Raw genomic sequence first — 18,468 nt, 5'->3', positions numbered from 1 at the left:
GCCGACTGAGCCACGCCGGGCTCTGCAGCCAGCAGCTCCCGGGCTGCCCCTGGGCTACTTCCTGCCTCCCCGGGGTTTGGTACCTGCGGCCTCCAGGCCTCTTCTGGCTCCTTGGGGTAAACCGCAGCGGGTACTCCGGGCCAGTCCTCGTCCATGTCTGGGGTTAAGGTTAGGGGACTCTGGAGAACAGGCCAAGTGTCCTCCTCTGTTGCAGGCTGTCCCCCAACTGTGGTAAAGGGCCGGCCTTTTATATTTCCGACCCCACGCCCCAGTCCTTATGGCGAGGGGGGCGGGGCGATATAGACTCTGCCCTCCAAGGGGCGTGTAGGGGGGCCCTCGCTCTCCCGCTCGGAGGGAGGCCGCTCAGTTGCAACAGAGTCTACCAGAGGCCCCGGCGGCCAGCCAACAGGCGAGGGGGGTGGGGCGATATAGGCTCTGCCATCCAAGGGGCGTGTAGAGGGGCCCTCGCTCTCCTGCTCTGAGGGAGGCCGCTCAGTTGCAACAGAGTCTACCAGAGGCCCCGGCGGCCAGCCAACAGGCAAGGGGCGTGGGGCGATATAGGCCCTGCCCTCCAAAGGGCGTGTAGAGGGGCCCTCGCTCTCCTGCTCGGAGGGAGGCCACTCAGTCTCACTACACTCCCCGTTTAGAGGGAGCAGGAGTTGCTGGTGGCCTTGGAGGCAGAATTCCTGCAGCGCCTCCGGCACTTGGCGCAAGTGCCGGATGATGTGAAGTTGGTTCATTATGTTGACCGTGATGACCTCCTGCTGCAAAGGAACGAGGACCTGTCAGAGACTCAGATGCCTCCGTGGAATCAGGGGGAATTAAAGGCACTTGGGACCAGCAGCAATTCCACCCAGCACCCGCGCACCTCTGAGGGATGAAGTCCCCCTCCTGACCCCCAGAATGGAGTCTTGTTTTCCTTTCAAGGGACCTCCAGTGCCAACAACCTCCTTGTAGGGGGAGCTCCTGCCACCTCCCACCCAGTGCCCCTGACAGCTGTTCCACCTCCAATCCACAGCTCAAGTTCTCTCCTGGGCTGGAGCTGCTCCGGGAACAAGCTGGCTCCCTCCTGCTCATGGAGGTGAATTCATCTCCCTTCCCAGGAGCACCTGCTCTCACTCTCATTCCCCACCAGTCGCCTTGCTGCCAGGCCGGCGAATGGCCAGAGGATGGGAATGAGGCTTGGGCCCCGCCCCAATCTCCTGAGTTTAATGCAGCTGCTCACCTTGCTCCCCATCAGCTGCTCGGCTTGCCCCAGGAGGGAGTAAGTGAGGAGCAGCCCAGCCTGGCTGACACGCAGCAGGGGGTCGTGCATGGCCAGCACTGCTGTCTGCAGGAAGAATCTTCTCTGCCCCTCCGAGAAAAATTTGGCAAAAACCTGAAACCAACCAGATGTGAGGCTTCAGCAGATTGCCCCGAACCAGGCTCCAAATCCTGGCCTAGAACGGCAACTCCGTCGCATGGCTCCAGGAGGCAGCCACCTGCCCTGCAGAGCTGTGCCATGCCCTGGCAGAGTGTCCTTACCTCCCCCACCCTGGCGGTGTTCTTATAGCCGAGGAGCCTGCTGTCCTGGTGCCAGTCCCGGCACCAAAGGTCTTCGACCTCATGGATGTTCAGGTCTGGGAAAGAAAGAGACACATACACATTGGTCATTCTGGTTGCAGGGCTTGTGTCCTTCCAATCCCATTGGTGGCTGCACAGTGGGCAGAGCCCAACAGAACTGCGGGGGTGGTGGAGAACACAGAAAGAGATAGAGAGAGACTGATCCGCCAGCCGGGGTCACTCGGAGAGAAATTGGCTGGGGTCCCAGTCTCACTCGTCTAGCCGGGTTCCTTACCCCTCTGGCGCAGCAGGAGCTGGTAGAGCCGGTAAACCCCCTCCCTGGCCTGCCGGCTGATGTCCTCGTCTGGGTCACCGACGAACAGAGCCAGCTGTGCCACGTGGTGGCCCATCCTGGGGAATTCGGCTGAGTTCTAAAGGAAGGGAGAGGGAGAGGGGACTCCATCAGCATTTTCCTGTCAGCTCCCAGTCCCCGCCTGGGCCAGGACTCTCCTTCCCCTCAGCCCCTCTGCAGGAGATGCCAGATGATAGGAGCTAGAGCTGAATCCTTAGTTATCTCTGCCCGCAAGGGAGCCCGGAGAACAGAGATGTGGGCAGGGCCCTCCAGGAGGATTTGCTTCCCCAGCTGCTCCAGGATGACAGGAAGGCAAGAACCCACAGCCCCTGCAGCAGCAGATCCTCCAGCCCGTTGGAGCCAGCCCGCCTACGCCTGGAGTCAGGAAGCTGGGCTCAGAGGCCACTTACGTCAAAGTCAGGGAGGGTGATGACGGACGTGAGCAGGGCCGCGCTGCTCCTGATGGCCCTGGCTCTCTCTCGTGGCACCCTGGACACGGTCCAGTAGTTAATGTGCTGTGGGGAAAGGAGGCAGCTCAGGATTGATGAGGGGGTGCATGTGTAGTGCTAATGGTCCCCCCCATCCCAAGGGGGCTGAGACATTGCATGCGGTGAGGGTGGAATATCAGATTCATTGACTGCAGAGCTTTAGAAGGGGACTCTTGCCCCCAGGACGATGCTTGTATCCTGCAGGTCACAACTTGTCATTGTCTCTCTAGATTGGGACAATGCTCGGTGTCGGGGCTGGTCCCATCCTCCCTGAACTCCTGATTCCTGAACAGCTCCCCAGGAAGGAGACAGACCCCTCCCCCCTCCCTGGCTCTCAAGTCCTTGGCTGGGTGAAGGGACTGAGTGTGAGCACAATCCCCCCAGGAATCTCGGGGCCCGTCAGAGACAAGGGCTGATTCTCTGGGGCCCTCCTGTTTCTCTAGGAATGAGGCTGTGGCTCTTCTCTGAGGACCATCTTCTGGATCTCCCAGGAGGGGTTCAGACTCTCACTCCCCAAGCCAGCCGGGGGCCCTGTGGTTAGTGCTCCACACAAACAGGCAGAGCTCTGGCTTGAAGTCCCAGCGCCTTCCTCTGTCCTTCAAGGAGGAAAGGCCTGACCCTGCATTGCACTGACTGCCCTGACCAAGGATGGCCACTGGGGGCCCAGCTAGGAGGACAGACTGGAAAATGGATCTAAGAGTTAAGGTAAAATTGCCCCCACCCCCTCATCGGGCTCACCTCCAAGATGTAGTGGAGCTTGTCCGTGTCTGGGGTCTTTGCCAGCAGGTTCCCCAGCATGGCGTCCAGGAGGTCTGGTATGACCCTATGCAGATCCTGCAAAGCAAGGGAGAGCCATGGGTCAGAGTTAGGGAAACTGGGGCTACACCTGCCTCAGGATGGGAAGAGGGGTCTCTGGGAAGCACTGGTGAGACCCCCAAACACATATCCTGGCCTCTCTCATTCACATCCCACTGCAGGCAATTAGCAAGGATTCGGGCAGGATAACAGCTGGCTGATCTACCTGGACTTGGTTGGTGTCCGTCTGCGTGCCCAGGGTGAAGACGGCGTGCAGGGTGGCTCGGAGGAGGTGGGTCTCCAGCTCCGGCTCCAGGGCAGGTGTCATGGTGCTGGCAAGAGAGAGGAGCCGGTATTAGACTGTGCAGTGCGGGGGTGGGACTGGCACCAACACGGACGTGAACCTGCAGGGAAATAGGCAGAGGCTGGCGAGAATGGAAACTGAGGCACTGAGCCAGGGAATGATAAGGCCAAGGTTTCCCAGACCGACAGTGGCAGGGCAGGAATGGCGCCTGTTCCCTGGACCCTGCTGCCCCTCCTGTATCTGATCCTGGGAGTCAGCCTCTCCCCAAAGCCATTGCAATGTGACTGGAGTGAAAAGAACAGAGCAGCCAGGAGAGGGAGTGACCCTTCCTGCCACCTCTGCCAGAGGAGCCACCCTTGGGAGGTGAGCTGGGAGTGGGAGGGGCAGTGACTCCCAGCCATGGGCCTGAGCAGCACCGGGCTTAGGGGAACCGGGCGGGAGGGTCTCGGTACCTGAGGTTGGCCACAGCAATGAGGGCATTGGCCAGGACGGCGCCGGGTGGAGAGTTAGGAGGAAGCTGCTCAATGAGCTCCTGTGAGACGCAAAGGAGACAAAGGAGCGTGTGAGATTCGGGCCTCACTGACACTCCCCAAGGAGGAGATTACACAGCCAGCAGGATCCCCCCAGCTGCCTCCCGCTCCTCCGATTCCTGCCCACTAGTTCTCCGTCTCCTCTCCCCAATCTTCAGCCCCAGCAATCCCTGCCCTCAGCTGCCCTCCAGCACCAGCCATCCCCCAACCCTCGGCCCGGGGAGACCCCTGCCCCTCCCATATCTCTGTCCACCCTCCAGCTCCCGGGTGCCGTGTCTCACTCACCACAATCCTCTCCGCCACAGCCGCCTTCGAGCAGTGTGGCTCCAATGTGTAGTCCCCTCTCTGCTGGGCAGCGAGGCACGCGGGGTAGATGGCGTGCAGGAAGACGAGCTGCTGCGCCTCGTCCTGCGCCCACCAGGAGTGGGGTTAGGGGAGAGAGAGCCAGTTAGCCAGGGACCTCCCTGCCCCAGCCACACCAGCTGCAGGACTTAGGCCTGAATGGGGGATAGTGGGGACCTGCCTATTGTTCAAATCACCCACGACTCCTCCACAATCAGGGTCAGGAACTGGGACAGTGCCTGTGGGGGGAGGAGACCCCGGCTGGTGTGTGACAAACACCCCCATCTTGGGGGTCCCAGATCATGAAGGAGAAAGGTCCCCATTAGAGCCAAGACCTTCTGCAGGGGATCGGGATGCTGGGAAGGAGCAGGACAATCTCAGTTCCAGCACAGCTGGGGAACGTTTGTACCTTTTCTTGGGCATGGAGCTGCTCTCGGATGTTCATGAGAGCAGCCTCCTCTGTTACCAAGTCTACCCGTTCTTCTTTCTCCTCGTCGTCCTCGGAGTCCCTGGCGGACGCTGCACCAGGGAGAGAAGGGGACAAGGTGACTCCTGCTGCCACTCGGGGGAAGGACAGGGGCATGGTGGGACAATGTGTCCCCTTCCCACCTCCGGGACATAGGGCAGATTGGGCCCCACACTCCCCCCTCTCAGTGATGGCATCAGCCCCCAACTCCTTCAGGAGCCCATAACAAAGAGACCCTCCCCACTGTCTTGGACTCCCTTGGAGGTGCCTCCCCCCACCCCCGCCCAATGGAGCACCAAGGACCAAAGTGGCAGCATCTAGTGTCCGTGGGGTTCACATGGCTCAGGCCAGACACCTGGGCTGGAGACCCGCCCCCATAGCACTGCTCGAGGGCCTGGGCCCAGGGTTTTCAGAGCCCCCTCCTCACCCCTCCCCGAGCCCAGCCTGGCTCCTCACCTAGAACAAAGCAGAAGCGTCCGTCGGCCAGGCTGCGGGCCGAGTCGCAGGCGCTGCTGCTGTCAGATGGGGAGCGGTCTGAGCTGCTGGGGCTGGCAGAGGAATCCTCCACCTCCTGCCCTGGGGAGGCTGGAAGGTCCTCCCTGACCGAGCAGGGCGATGCCCCCTGTTGGAAGTTGGGGTTGGGCTCCTGGGGCCGCTGCTGCCCACACAACAACAAGCCCCAGAGCCACCCTGCCCGGTTCCGCCCCTGGGCTGGGTCCTGCCTGCCCAGCCGCAGCCTGGCCCAGCTCCATTTTGGCCTGGGGGGTGATGCTCCCACCTCGGCGCCTGTGCCGGGAGTGGGTTTCCTCCACCAGAAGGCTGGGCACTTCCACCTCCTGGCGCGGCCGGGAGCTTCTTCCCCTCCAGCGGGGACGGAGGGGCCGCTTCGCTCCTGGGGAAGATGGTGGCTGCTTCCCTCAGGCTCTGGGGCCACCTGCAGAGCCTTCTTCCTGAACATCCTCAGGAGCCTGGCCATCCTGGAACCCAGCGGGGAGCAGGCGTGAGTCTGGGGTCAAGGCAGCCTCTCACTAACCAGCCTGTTTGGTCCCTCCCCATCCCTGCCCCAGCCAGAGCAGCTCCTGCTCCCCCCACAGGGGTGCAGGGAGGGCAAGCTACCCCCACTGGCAGGAGTTCATTGCATGATCTGCTCCCCCTCAACGCTCCCCCTCGTCATCGCTGGGGCTGCAAGAACCAGGGAGTCTCGTCCTTTTCGAGCACTGGGGTCAGTCACAAAGACACTGGTCACTTTCGACAAGCAGCTCCCTCCTGCCACCCCAGACCACACTCACCCCCCCGCCCCGCCCAGGCTAGAGAAGGAACAGAACCCAGGCAGGGCAGGCTTTAGGCCGATTCGCCCGATTCCCCAGAATCGGGCCCCGCGCCTAAGCGGGCCCCGCGCACTCACCCCAGCGGCATTCGTCTTCGGGGGCCCCACTCCCCTGGCCAGAGCGCCGGCCGGAGCGTGACAGCCCTGCGGCCCCACTCTCCCGGCTGGAGCTCCGGCGGAGCGTGGCAGCCCCGTGGCCCCGCGGCCCCGCGACCCAGGCCGGAGCGCAGCAGCCCTGTGACCCCGTGACCCCAGCTGGAGCTCCGGCGGAGCGCGGCCAGCCCTGCAGCCCCGCTCTCCTGGCTGGAGCTCCGGCCGGACCACGGCAGCTTCGCGACCCCGGCTGGAGCTCCGGCAGAATGTGGCTGCTCCACGGCCCTGCGACCCTGGCTGCAGCTCCGGCCAGCCCCGTGGCCCCAGCCGGACTGCAACAGCCCTGCAGCTCCACGACCCCGGCCAGATCGCCGGCCGGACCGCGGCAAGCCCCGTGGCCCTGCATTCCTGGCCAGAGCGCTGTCCAGAGTGCGGCAGCCCCGCGGGGCCACCTCCCCCAGCCGGCAATCTGAAGTGCTGCCCCAGGAATTGGGCCCCGCACTTGCTAAACCCGGCCCTGAACCCAGGAGTCTGGACTTCTCCTGGGAAACCATTCCCCACTTCAAAGTCCCTAGGCGTAGCAAGGCCAGGGCCCCCTCGGTTCCCATTGATTTCCATGCTCAGCAGCTCACTGGGTCTGGCCCAGCTCACAGACTCTCAGCCTGGGGAACAGTCTCCCACAAGGGAAGGGCTGGGAGCCCCATTGCTGGGACCTTGCCAAACACACTGGAGACGGCTCTGGAGAAGCCCCTTCCCGGTCTTGAGAGCGAGGGGTTCCTGGGGGCTGTTTGCAAATCCAATCTCCTTTGGGAAAGATTCTCTCCCCCTCTTTCTGCCTCTCCCCAGACAGAGAGGGAACGCCACCGAAGAACCCTAATGCCACTCACTTGCTCTGGTGACGGAGAGATGGATGGAGGATGTTCAGGGTCGTCCCTCGCCCTTCTCCTCACTCTCCAAGCCCAAGGCAGGCTGGAGAGGGTGGTGGTGAGCTGAGGAGTTACCCTGCCCAGGAAGCAGGCAGGGTGATGGCACGGGGCGACCGGCTGGCTGTGAAAACAAGAGTCTGTCTTATTGCCAAGGGACAGAGAAACTCGGCCAGCAGCAGGGGGTGCAGAACACCGCCCTGCCCTAGTGCAGGGGTGACAGCGCCTCCGGGATCCCGACATCCCAGCACTTTACACACCTTCCTGGAGCCTCCCAACCCCCCTGGGCTGTTGGGACTGCGACCCCAACCCCACTGATGAGAACCAGGCCTGGGAGGGGAAGCTACTGGCACAGGGTCACACCAAGTGTCAGAAGAATGGATGGGACCCAGCAGGCCTTCTTTCCAGGCCCCTTCGCTAAGCACTGCTGCACACTCCCTTCCACAGCTGGCAATTACAACCAGGCCCCCATGTCCACTCCCCCTGCCTTTGAGAGGGAGTGTGCTCCGCTGGAGTGACTGGACCAGGGGACTGGGAGCCAGGACTCCTGAGTTCTATTGTTGGGTTTCCTGTTGGTTCCACTGATGGTTGTTTTCCTTTTCCTGTGGGACTTTGGGCAAGTTGCTCCCCCCTCTCTGGCTCTGTCCCCAGCAGTCAAACGGGGATTTCATACTTTCCCACGATTGGAAAGTGCTGGGAGAAGCCCCCAGCAAAAGCTGCTCTGACAGCGCTAAGCAGCATCTGCCCATTGAAGGTGGGAGCGCGCTGCCCAGGAGGAGGAGTGTTTGGCTCTGGGGTTTCACTTCAGCCCAGTCTAGAGAGAGGGGCCCAGCCATGGACTTTGGCTCAAGAAGACCAAGTCTCCAATTTGTTAAGGGCGTTTTGAATTCCAATCCTGTGCTCCAAAGTGCTTGGTGTCATTTGCAAATTGTAGAAGCATGCTCTCCACTCCATTTTCCAAATCCTGAAGGAAAATATTGAATACTACCGGCCCCCGGACTGATCCCTGCCGGACCCAGTAGGTACACCCTCTCCGTTGGGCAGCCAGACATGGAGAAGGGCTCTTGGAGTCTGGGCTTTCAACCAGCTCGGCACTCACATTTCACTGATTACATCTAGACCACATTTCCCTCGTTCGCTTGTGAGAATGTCCCGTGGGACTGTGTCAAAAGCCTTAGAAACACCAAGAGAGATCACATCTACTGTTTACCCATCTCCACTAGGCCCGGAACCCTACCAAAGAAGGATCTAGGATTGGTTTGGAATGATTTGTTCTTGACAAGTCCATGCTCACTAGTAGGGTTACCATATTTTAATTTTTAAAAAGGAGGACACTCCATGGGGCCCTGCCCCCGCCCCGCCCCAACCCCGCCCATTCCCCGCCCCAGCCCCGCACCAACTCTGCCCCCTCCCCTGAACGCTCCGCCCCCTCCCCTGCTTCCCGCGAATCAAATGTTCGCAGGAAGCCTGAAACAGGGGGGCAGCAGGTAGGCTGGGGCGGGGTGCAGCGCGTCCCAGTCCGGCCCCACTGGCCAGGCGGCTCCCTCCGGCGGCCGGCCGGCCCAGGCCAAGAGGCTCTGGCCCCGGTGTCTCCCGCCCGGCTCAGGCCCTGGGGTGCCGGCCCCCGGCCAAGTGCCCGCGCCCCCCGGCCCCCGGCCGAGCACCACGCCGGCCCCCGGCCAAGTGCCTGCGCCCCCGGCCTCGGCTCCGGCCGAACACCACGCCGGCCCCCCGGCCAAGTGCCCCCACCCCGGGCCGAGCACCGCACCGGTCCCCCGCCCAGCATCGCACCGGCCCGCGGCCGAGAACCACGCCAGCCACCGGCCGAGCACCGCGACAGCCCCCGGCATGGCCCCCGGCCGAGCACGGCACCGGCCCCCGGCCCAGCACCGCGCCAGCCCCCGGCCCAGCACCGCGCCGGCCCCCGGCCGAGCACTGCGCCGGCCCCCGGCCAAGTGCCCGCACTACCGGCCCAGCACCGCGCCGGCCTCCGACTGAGCACCGCGCTGGCCCCCGGCCCGGCCCCCGGCCCAGCACCGCGCCAGCCCCCGGCCGAGCAACGCGCCGGCCCCCGGCCCAGCACTGCGCCGGCCCCCGGCCAAGTGTCCGCACCGCCGGCCCAGCACCGCGCCAGCCCCCGGCCGAGCAACGCGCTGGCTCCCGGCCCAGCACCGCAACGGCCCCCGGACAAGTGCCTGCGACGGCCCCCGGCCGAGCACCGCGCCAGCCCCCTGCATGGCCCTCCGGCAGCCGGTCTCCCGCGGTTATTTAAAGGGCCCAGAGCTCCACGGTGGCTGGCGCCCCGGGCACTTTAATTCGCCCCTGAGCCCCAGGGCTCCCAGCCACCTCTGCAGCTGGTAGCTCCGGGGTGATTTAAAGGCCCTGGGGCTCCCAGCCACAGCCGGAGCCCCTGGGCCTTTAAATCTTGAAAGGCCCCGCCTCTTCCGGTTGAGGCTACACCCCCGCTCAGGACTCCGGCGTAATGGGAAATCCTTTAAGTTCCTTTCACCCCTGGGCAGGGATAGAGCCCAGGAATCAAGATGGTGGGGAAATTTCATTGAAACCGTTTCTGTCATAAAATCCCATTCAGACTAAACCAGTTTGTTTCTTGAACTCATAACAAGTGGGATGAAAGTTCTTTGCAAAAATATTTTGTTGCAAAACAAAAGCATCTCCTGTTTGTCACAGTGTGCTAAATTGTCTCCTCGCACACCAAGAGGAGACACTTAGATCTCGAAAATTAGATAAGATGCTTCAGTCTGAGCTAAGTAGTTGCTGCTCTTATCAATTTCAAAATAAAAAAATACAAATAAAATAAACTATTTCAGCTATTCTATTATGTCACAATCTGATCTGAGTAAATGTGATAGGACACCTCATATTATGCACTCCTCCTAGTGACACTCTCCAATGGATCTCCATCCTCCACCCACCGTGAGGTAAGTAGGAGCGGATCATTATTATCCCTACTTGAAAGAGGGAGAAGCTAAGGTGGAGAAAGGAGAATTGACTTGTCTTAGGTCACACAGCCAGTCAGTGGCAGAGTTGGGAATAGGACCCAAGAGCCCTGATTTTCAAACTAACTATCGGATCTTGAATTTCCTGAATAAAGTGCTCTCAGATGAGTTCCAGACCAACAACAGTGCACAGTAATTATTCAGCAAGTATTTTAGGAGAACTGCAATGGTAGAGAGAATCATGAGCTGCTCAGAGACAATTAATGCAGAGAAGCAGCAAAATTCATCAAACATAGAACTGCTTATGACTTATTTACTTGGTCTTAAAAGAGAACAAGGACCTGAGTCTCCTCCCTGTCAATAACCGCCTGCTCAGCCAGTCAGGATAGAGGCTGAGGACGGGAGGCTGAGGGTTCTCACCAGAGAGCCCAAAGGATGGCTCCTCTGGCCGTGCCGTTCCGCCCCCGCGGCCCCCCCTCATGGCTCCTCTGGCCATGCCGCCCCCCCCATGGCTCCTCCGGCCGTGCTGCCCCCCCTTTGCGTGCAGGAGGTCAGGGCAGGCCAAGCTTCAGAGCAGAGCGTGGGCCCCGCCCGCTGGCGCCATGGTAACCCCTGACTAAGGCGCCACTTTTGGAAAATGTGCTGAGGGGAAGTGGCTGCTTCCCCTGCACCGCCCCTAGCTACGCTACTGGTGGGGATCACTGCCGGGGCACTATTTCAGCCCCACATTTTTGGGTGGACCTCCCACCGTGGGAGCTGCAGAGCACTCCCCCGCGACACTCAAACACATACACCCTGGTGTTGGGAGGGGAACAGGGGAAAGGACAAAAGAAGCAAGAGAAGAAAAGAAAGGAGGGAGGGCTGGAGGAAAAGGTGAAACAAAAAGGACAAACCCCAATGTCCCCAGTGATTCTAAGGGACAAAATCCCAGGTGCGGAATAAAATTCTGCCTCCTTAAGCTCGTGTTTTCCATGCCTAGAATTCAACTCTCACCCAATGGATCAGACTGAACAGGTTTCACACCTCGAGGAGGCTCTTACCTTCTACACAGGGACGTCTGCTTTCTAGTACAAATCACAAAAAGGGAAGGAGAAAACTCGACAGAGGTTCCTCCTGCCACTCACGTACGTGAACCCAAATGTTCTCTCAGTCCTCAAAGAGAGACCTCGAGACAGAGACTTGCTGAAGCAAAGCCACAGGAGTCTCTGAGGTTTCCCGGGCCACTCGCCTCTGTCCTGCCTGGCTGATGTCAGCATCTCTCTGTGAGGTCAGCACCTTTGACCAATAGTCTGAGGTCCTGCAAAAGGCCTTTGTGATGTCACTGCCATGCCCCTCCCTTGCTGTGCTAATGTCCTGCCCCTGGCCAGGCACTTGGGAGCTTTGAGCTACTCCCTGTGGATCACCCCACTCAAGGAGTGTTCATTTTAGGAAGCAAGCCGACTAGACAGTAAAACCTCAGACGCTGCTCCCAATGCTACACTCAGTTTTTCAGAAATTAGTAGACTTGATGGCCAGAAGAGACCATTAGATCATCTAATCTGACCCCCTGCATGTCACAGGCCTCCTGTATGACACCATAGCTACTTTGGGGGCAAACACATTCCAGAAAGGCATCTAGTCTACATTCAATGACATCAAGAGATGGAGAATCCACCACTTTCCTTGGTAGCTTGTTCCTGTGGTGAATCATTCTCGCTGTTGAATATTTGTGCTTTATTTGTAATATGAATTTGTCTCTTTTCACCTTCCAGCCACTGGGTCTTGTTCTGCCTTTCTCTGCTCGATTAAAGAGCCCTTTAATACCCAATCTTCTCTCTCCATTAAGGCACTTCAACACTTCAATGAAGTCACCTTTCAATCTTCTTTTGATAAGCTAAACAGGTTGAGCTCTTTCAATCGCTCACTAGAAGGCATTTTTCTCCAGCCCTCAGAACATTTGGTGGCTCTTTGCTGCCCCAGCTCCAATTTCACAACATCTTTTTCAAAGGAGGACACCAAAACTGGATGCAGTATTCCAATATCAGTCTCACTGATGCCGTGTCACCTCCTGTGATGCTATTGACATAATCTGTGACCACCGTTATATATTTGCAGCCAATATTATATAAAGGTTGTTGTGGAAGGGGTCTATGGAGAGGTTCTGATTGGCTGATTATAATTATGCTATCTGTATATGTGTATCAGTTTTGTAGTTGACGTTATGAATATTGGCTCTCTACTGTCTGTATTTCAAACTTGTGCTATGCTTCCGGGGAACACCCCAGACAAGTTGGTGTTAGTTCTGCCTAGCCTGCTTGATGGCCCACTGAGGACCATGAGCTATACAATTGAACCATTGAGAGAAGGTAGATACACCTTGTGACTCAGCAAGGCATGCAGGGACCTGCCTATGGACAGAACTCTAAGGTCTTTCTATGCCACATGCTGGATAGAGTGTCCTTGGGACAAAGAAAGCAAAGACCACATGGCAAGAGACTATAAAAGGCTGATGCCTCGTCTCCATCTTGTCTTCAATCCTGCTTCACACTTCTAGAGGGACTTTGCTATAAAAGGAAGCTCTATACGAAGGACTGAATGACCTATCCCAGCTGTGGATGTACTCCAGAGACTTGATTTGAACCTGCAGTTTATTCTATCACTGCTACAAGCCTGAACCAAGAACTTTGCCATTATTGTATGCAGGGCTGGCTTTAGGAAGTGCGGGACCCAATTTCAACATTTTAGGCGGGGCCCCGACAGGGATGACTAAAAAAAAAACCACGTAAAAAATGCCCTTTTATTTCTTCCATGTATTATTTACTTTCCATAACTATATAAATAAAATAAAAATGGTATATTACATACATTGCTAGCTGGAGGCAGGGCAGGGGCTGACTGGAGGTAGGGTCTGCCTGGAGGCAGGGCATGGGGTGCAGCAGGGGCTGGCTGCAGACAGGGGCTGCGGGGCTGGCTGGAGACAGGGGCTGGCTGCAGGCAGGGCAGGGGGTGCGGGGCTGGTGCGGGCAGGGGGTGCAGCAGGGGCTGGCTGCAGGCAGGGGGTGCAGGGCTGGCTGGAGACAGGGGCTGGCTGCAGGCAGGGCAGGGGGTGCGGGGCTGGTGCGGGCAGGGGGTGCAGCAGGGGCTGGCTGCAGGCAGGGGCTGGCTGAAGACGGGCTGGTGGGGGCAGGGGGTGTGGGGCTGGAGGCAGGGCAGGGGGTGCAACAGGGGCTGGCTGCAGGCAGGGGCTGGCTTGGGCAGGGAGTGCGGGGCTGGAGGCAGGGCAGGGGGTGCAGCAGGGGCTGGCTGCAGGTAGGGGGTGCGGGGCTGGCTGGAGACAGGGGCTGGCTGTAGACAGCGGGTGCAGGGCTGGTGCGGGCAGGGGGTGCAGCAGGGGCTGGCTGCAGGCAGGGGCTGGCTGGAGATGGGCTGGTGGGGGCAGGGGGTGTGGGGCTGGAGGCAGGCAGGGGCTGGTGCGGGCAGGGGAGGGGGTGCGGGGCTGGAGGCAGGGCAGGGGGTGCAGCAGGGGCTGGCTGCAGGTAGGGCAGGGGCCCCCCTGCTTCTACCACCGTGGCCCTTTAAATAGCTGCCGGAGCCCTGGGGACGCTGCAGGGCTCTCGCGGCTATTTAGAGGACCGAGGCAGCAGAGGTAGCTGGAGCCCCAGCACTTTAAATAGCCTCCGGAGCCCCCTGCTACCCCAGGGCTCTGGTTCAACCACTAGACCCCCCTTCCCCCCATAAGCGCCATAACTCCCCCTTCTTCTCCACTGGGTACATAAAACTACAAGTCCCAGAATCTGTTGCTTCCCCCGTCCCACCTCCTGAAGGGGCAGCCAATTGGCCGGAGCCGTTTGCTGATTGGCAGGTGCGCGGGCCAGTGGGGGCGAGCCCTTGCCCGGCACAGGAAATCTATCTATCTATTGCCATACACCCTATCTATCTATCTATCTATCTATCTATCTATCTATCTATCTATCTATCTATCTATCTATCTATCTATCTATCCCCACACACCCCATCTATCTATCTATCTATCTATCTATCTATCTATCTATCTATCCCCTTGCATACAGTGGTTCCCAGTGCTGAGGGCTGGGACAGACCCTTTACCCGAGTGAGGTGTGATGGTTCCTTCCCGCTGTGTGTCCCTCCACAGAAGGGGCTCCTGATCTGAACACCCTGCCCTGCTCTCCCGCTCATCCCCCTGACCTAGGATGTTGGTGCCTGTCTTGCTCAAGGCCACCTACCATCGAAACTGGGGCCCACCCAGCTGCCCAACCCTCCCCCCCCATCAGGCCAAAGCCCCCAGCCAGAACCCCAACGGCCACTGTTTCCTCCAGCCCCACTACAACTACACTCGCCCTGATGCCTAATTCGATACCCGCACCCACCACTGCCAGGAACTACCCCCCGACCCATGGCCAGGCCCAACCACTCGGCCTTCTTCACTTTAAAGTGCTGCCCATAGGCCGTCAGGAACTCGTCCATCTGCTTGTCCAGCTCCTGCTTCAGCTCCTCCAGGGCCGCCTGTTTCTGGGGGTCCTCGCCCCGCAGCTCCCCCCGGCAGCGCTCCAGCAGCTCCTGGCGTTTCCCCTCCAGGCGTCGCTGCATTTCCGCAGGCTTCACACTCAGGCAGCAGCGCATGCTCTGGTGGTCACAGTCCTGTGGGGAGCGGGAGAGATTGGCCATTAGGGACGGGTTCTAGTGTTTCCCAGCCACAGGGGGCACCACCATGTCATGCACCCACCGCCCCTTCAACTCCGACCCACCACAGCCCCCTGCTATCCCATCCCTGCCCCTCCGCCCCCCAGCTCTGCCGGTGACCCTCACTCCCGACCCGCAGCCCTTCTGTGCTCACCAGCTGCTGCACAAATTGTTCATATTTCCTCCTGGAGGCTTCTACTGCTTTTCTGTTTTCCTCCTCCATCATCGCTGCCATCTGTGGTGGGATGGGAAAAAGGGTGGGGGATGGGGATGGAACCATCTCTGAACTGGGAACCCCTCTCCCCCCACTCACCTTTTCCCCATTCCTCCAGGGCCCTGCTCACTACTGTCACCTCCCCACTGCCCCCTGACCCCCCACATTCCCCCAGAGCCAGGGACAGCCCCCCAATGACATCACAGCAAGGGCCACATTAGCATCACCCCTGTGGAGGGGGCTGGTTCTCCAGCTGGGTCTCTGGGGGTTCCCTTATCTCTCAGGGGCTGGGGTCAGGGAGCCCCAATCAGGACATTTTGCAGGGGGCTGTGGTGGTGCCCCCTCCTGTCCTACTGCAACTGGCAAATGGCAGGAGGATCTGGGGTGAGAATAAACTGAAACTGTTGGTTTGGGATTTGGGGGTGTTCTAACCTCCCTAACCCCTTAGGATTGTTTTAAAATCAGTGGGGAAATGAGAGGAAATGCCCCCAAATTGTCCCCTCTACACATGCACTGAATCAGGGGAGGAGAAAATATTTAAAACAAACATAAAGTATGAAAATCAATTTTTCTTCCACTTGTTAAAAATGAAACCCCCCCCACCCCACTGCCTGGGGGAAAATGGGGGAGAGGCATGAGGGGGCAAGGAGAGGCTGCAGTGGGGAGACAGCAGTCTCCACTGGGTGGTGCCAGGGGACCCATGGAGACCCAAAAGGGGGACACCAGCAGCGTTCCCCTAGCAGACCAGGACCCCAGCAGTGACCCCCCCCATGTCCCTCTCCCCTCCCACACAGATGCTGTGACCCAGCGAGTGCCCCTGTGCAGTGGGCAGTAGAGTCAATTCTAAGTCAAGGGGGGTGAGCTGGGCACCGGGATTTTGGGGTGGGGGAAGCGCAAGAGGGGAAGAAAGGGGCAGCAGAGGAGAGAGGGTGGGGATGGGGGCAGGGCAGAGGGTGGGGGCAGTGCAGGAGTGGGTTGGGACTGGGGGAGCAGAGCAGGGGGTGAGAGGGGAGAAGATGAGGGTCTCTTACCATCTGGCGTCCCTGCCCTGCTCCTGGTGAACTGAGTGCCAGGGTGGGGCAATAGGTAGCACCGGGTGCCGCTCGCCCTCAGGACTTCCAACACCAGGGGCTGCTCAGCAGAGACCTCCAGGTCCTGCGGGAGTCAAAGCAACATTTGTGGCCATCAGCAGGGAATCAGACCCGCTGTGGAAACGTTCAGCTCTGCCCCAAAGTTTGCTGTTTCCATGAACACACGTGGTATCTGATCATTACCTGTGTGATTTCTCCAAGATACTCCTGCCCTGCGTCCACGCCGTAGGCTCCAGAGAGCTGCCAATCTCGCACCAATATGTCCAGGCGCTGCTATAGAGAGCACAGGAGAAGGGTCACACTGGGGCTGGGGGCACAGAGAGGAGACCAGAGCTGGAGGCTGTTGTCCAACCCAGCCACAGACACTGAGACCCTGGGCATGACGTGGGCGTGGAGGGAGAACAATGGACTGGCTGTTTCTTTGGGGTTTGTCCAGCATCTGGCACAATGGGGTCTGGGTCTAGGACGGGGGCTCTGAGGTGCTCTGGCAATAGAGACAGTAAATAGGAATAGTAAGAATCAGGTGGGATAACAGGACTGGTGGGGGGTGGAACAAGCATTATATCCTCATATGGCTTTGTTCCACTGGTCTCAAGGGCTGTAGTTTAAGTGCTAAAAATGGCAGCTGACTGCAGACAGCAGACTTCTAGAAGGTGTAGCACATAGTAAGCAATATCATAACTATGTAAAATATATGAAATCTGATGTCTAAGCTTACAAATTAGTACAGCTTTGTATGGTGTTCGAAAACCTCCTGGTCACAACTATAATTCATATGTTCTAGCTGGAATTGTTTCAGTCTAACTGTGACAGTCAATTTTAATTCTTTGTGCTTCTGTTTGTAATACTCATTGTGACGCTGTATGGAATATGTGGGACACTTTATGATATTGTTGATACCAATATTATAAAATTGAGATGAATCATTCCAGATATACCATGTGAGGTATCTGTGAAAACATTATAATTTGCCGAGTGTGATAATCTTGTTTATATGTTTGTATCACATAATACTATGAGTTATAGATATGTATGGTATATCTATATTTCCAAACTTGTGCTATGTTTCTGGTTGACATCCTAGACAGATTGGCATCAGCACTAACGCTGCTGGATGGCCCATCAAGGGTCGTCAGCGGTACAATGAACTCATTGAAAGGAGCCAGGGAATACACCTTATGAGTCAGCATGACTTGTAGGGGCAGGCTATGGACAGAGAACTTTAGGGCTTTTCCATGCCCATGTGTTGTAAAGCTTGTGTTTGGGACTGATGAAGTACAAGCCACATGGCAAGAGGAATATAAAGGGCAGTTGCATCATCTCCATTTTGTCTTCAATCCTGCGTCTTACCTCTGGAGTGACTTTTCTACAAATTGAAGCTCTGAACAAAGGAATGAATGACCCATCCAAGCTGTGGATGTGTCCAGAGGGACTTTCAAGCCAGCAAACTCACCAATATTGCTAAGAACCCGATAGATGGACTTTGACGTTTCTGTTGTATCTGACTGCTTTACCATTTAGCAATTGTCTTCTTGTTCTTTCTGTTTTCTTTATAATAAACCTTTAGTTTTAGACACTAAAGGATTGGCTGGCAGCGTGGTATTTTGGATAAGATCCAACCTAATATTGACCTGTCAATGTGGCTGGCCCTTTGGAGTGCAGAAGAACATTTTGTATAGTGAGCAGAGTGTTTTAAATAACTTCTCACTGTATTGGACCTAGGTGCTGATTAGGAGCAAGAGAACTGGAATGCACTAAAGGGGGCTGTGTGATTTTTCTTTAACTTCTTGATAACCAGTGTGAGAGATCAGTGTGAACCAGTCTGTGGCTGGTTGGTGAGTTTAACTTCAATGTTGACCACCAGTTTTGGAAGTATTTGCTCTCCCTTTTGCAGCCTGCCCTGACCTTGGCATTTTCAGTGTGGGCTACCTCAGGCATCCCGGGTCACACTCAGTAGTTGTTGTGTATCAGTATAGAACTTCATTTTGCCAACTTTTTTCCCACTTGTATTTTCGGTGGAGTAGAAATTTACATAGCTCCTTAAATTTCCTTCCTTTACATATGCACCAATATCATTGATTTTTCTCATCTGCAGGGAATCAGTGAATTTTTAAAGGGAGAATATTTAAAACCTGGAGGATATTAAGTTAAAAAAATGTTAAAGTAGGTCACAGGATGTCATTTTCATTTAAATGTTTCTATGTGATATTGGAGGGTTGTTTTGTTTTTGTTGGATGGATACAGAACATTTTATGTTCCTGTTCTTCTGTGTTTCTGTTGTTTTCATCTAGTCTGCAAAATGTATCAGGAGTGAATAACAGGAGAAGGAAGTCCCTGGCTGTGTGGTGGTTTGAATGTGTATAG

At 57.5% G+C, this 18,468-nt stretch overlaps 1 pseudogene; it reads right to left on the bottom strand.

Annotated features, from left to right (window-relative positions):
• Positions 1-15,318, bottom strand: part of LOC135982419 (uncharacterized) — a 38,484-nt pseudogene extending 23,166 nt beyond the window's left edge.
• Between the last annotated feature and the right edge of the window lie 3,150 nt (positions 15,319-18,468).

The sequence above is a fragment of the Chrysemys picta genome, chromosome 3 (genome assembly GCF_011386835.1).
Source record: "Chrysemys picta bellii isolate R12L10 chromosome 3, ASM1138683v2, whole genome shotgun sequence".
NCBI classification, from domain to species: Eukaryota; Metazoa; Chordata; order Testudines; family Emydidae; genus Chrysemys; species Chrysemys picta.
The sequence above is the reverse complement of the archived record's forward strand: the minus strand, read 5'-3'. Positions and strand labels throughout refer to the sequence as shown.